This window comes from Trichechus manatus, unplaced genomic scaffold (assembly GCF_000243295.1).
Source record: "Trichechus manatus latirostris isolate Lorelei unplaced genomic scaffold, TriManLat1.0 scaffold00027, whole genome shotgun sequence".
Classification (NCBI taxonomy): domain Eukaryota; kingdom Metazoa; phylum Chordata; class Mammalia; order Sirenia; family Trichechidae; genus Trichechus; species Trichechus manatus.
Window position 1 is genome coordinate 8,648,982 of NW_004443963.1, and position 2,984 is coordinate 8,651,965.

Genomic DNA, 2,984 nt, shown 5'->3' on the forward strand with positions numbered 1-2,984 from the left:
CTTTTGTAGAAGCCATTCCTTCACAATTGTATTTATTCTCATTTTAGACCTGGGGGTGGGTGAGCAGTGAGTGGTGCTATTCATTTCCATAGGTAAGAAAATTAAGCACTAAGAAATGACTAGTGTCAGACTTACAAGAAATAGGTGGCTATCTATACTTGCAGTTTCAGGAGGTTCTGGTAAACTCACAACCTCCAAAAGAGCCCTCCTACATGTTAGCTGGTTTTCAATTACAGATTACAGCTTTATTAACTGTAAAAATGCAAAATCTCCCAGGAGTGACTACAGTTTTATCAGTCATTTTAACTTTTATAATCAAATTCTCTCACAGAAAGAAGTGCAAGGGGAAGCAGATGAAAGAAAAAGTCCACTTCATAATTTTGCCTAGGGTTCACCCTAGAGAGGTTATATATTAATGACAGAAATTTCCGTGATAACAAGAAAATACAGGAAGTATCCATCCTTTCACATGCTGGATAAACACAACAGTCTGCAAGGAAGATAGAAAAGACCAAAATGGATGTCAGAGAGATTCTGAGGAGGCGGGGCCAAGATGGTGGAGTAGTCAGATGCTTCCTGTGGTCCCTCTTACAACAAAGACCTGAAAAAACAAGTGACTCGATTATATATGACAATCTAGGAGCGCCAAATATCAAAATCAAAGTTGAGGAGTCGGACTGAGCAGCAGGGGGAGGGATAGACAGTTCAGAAGCAGGGAGTATTTGCCAGACCTGACCTAGCCAGCACCTTGCAGCCTGGATTGCCTGGTGCTCATGGGCTGAGGCAAGCGTAGTGCTCAGAATAAGTTTTCCACTCGAGGAGAAACTGAGCAGCAGAGAGTCTGCTCAAGCCTCTGGAACCAGGGAGAAGTGGTGCTGAATCTGTGAAGGTTAAGTGCAAGCATCTGACCTACTGCGTGGGATCAAAAAAACCCTTACCCCGCCCCCGGGAAGTACCTTTCTCCCATTTACCCACCCCCTCCCTACTCTGCTCCAGTCCCCATCCAGCTTCAGCAATTGCTGTGCCCCCTGAGCCAGAAGAGGGACCTGTCGTGTGCCCCTAGCCATTCTCCCGGCTTTGGAGAGGGAACAAATTAACTAACAGGAAAAGATAATCTGCCAGCTCCCCTAAGCCTGGAACTCAGGGCAGGCACAGCCCTTTTGCCTAGGCACAGGCATAAGGGGTCCATGGACTTGGAATGCCTTTCACCCCTGCCTAGACCTGTGTGGGCCCATTTCAACAGCGTAGGCCTTCGTTAGCACAGTACAACAGGGTATATACCTGAAGCCTATTTTCAACTGCAACAGCTAAGGGGGAGTGGCAGATTCATGACAGGGACATGCCTTCCACCCAGGCACTCAGGGCAGCCGTCAGTCCCCTACCTTGCTCAGCACATAACCCCCTACTGCAGCCAGATACCTGTGCCTACTCCAATCATCCCTACATCCCTGCCCACCTAGGACTGTAGGTGAGAGCCTGCACCACACAGTTGGTGATGGACTACCTGGACACCTAAGCTGACTCCACGAAAGAAAAGTAAAAGGACTTCTGGGCTCACATACCTAGTAACAGGTCTAACTACCTGGTGATGGGACGTGAGAGCTTCAAAGACGCCAATAATAAAAGTAGCTCACAAGACCAACCTACTTGGGCATATCAAAACAAAACAAAACAAGAAGCTAGGACACAGTAAGCAAACATAAATAAATATAAATAATATAATAACATATTGATGGCTCGAAGACAACAGTCAATATCAAATCACATAAAGAGGCAGATCCTGATAGCTTCAGCAAGTGACCAAAACAAAGAACCAAGAATACTCCCAGAGGAAAATAAGGTCTTGGAGTTACCAGAGGTAGAATTCAAAATATTAATATACAGAGCTCTTCAAGAGATCAGAAGATCAGGCAAAACGCAGACCAAGCCAAGGAACACACAAAGGAACAGAAGAACTTAAGAAGGTTATACAAGAGCATAATGACAAATTTAACAGGCTGCAAGAATCCATAGACAGGTAGCAAACAGAAATCCAGAAGATTAACAACAAAATTTCAGAATTAGACAGCTCAATAGAAAGTCATAGGAAGAGAATTGAGGCAATGGAAATCAGAATTAGTGAGACTGAAGATAAAGCCCTTGACACCAATTTATTTGAGGAAAACTCAGACAAAAGAATTTTAAAAAAAGGAAGAAACCCTACAAATTATGTGGGACTCTATCAAGAGGAATAACACACGAGTGACTGCAGTACCAGAAGGGGGGGGGGATAACAGAAAATACAGAGAGAGTGGTTGAAGATTTGTTGGCAGAAAACTTCCCTGATACCGTGAAAGATGAGAAGATACCTATCCAAGATACTCAGCGAACCCCACATAAAGTAGATTCCAAAAGAAAAGTCACCAAGACATATTATAATCAAATTTGCCAAAACCAAAGATAAAGAGAGAATTTAAAAACGCAGTAACATCAGATAACAACCCGACACTAGAACACAGGGCTGAACAACCAGATATCAACACAGATGGGGAAGTCGCAAAAATAAATCAAAGCTAAAACACTGAAAATAGGGAAACAGAGACGTGAATGTGTAAAAGATGACAACACCAAAACAGAGAGACTAAATAATGCAGTCATAGAACTTTCATACGGAGAGGAAGTCAAGGTGATATAAAGAAATAAAAGATTGGTTTAAACTTAGAAAAACAGAGGTAAATATTAAGGTAACCACAAAGGAAACTAACAGTCCTACACATCAAAATAAAAAAGAAGAAAAACATACTTAGTAAATACAAAATCAACAATGAAAAAGATGAAAATACATAAAGAAAAATGACTCAGCACAGAAAATTAAGTAGAACAAAGAAACTGTCAATAACACACACAAAAACTACATCAAAATGACAGCACTAAACTCATACCTATCAATAATTACGCTGAATGTAAATGGACTAAATGCACCAATAAAGAGACAGAGAGTGGCA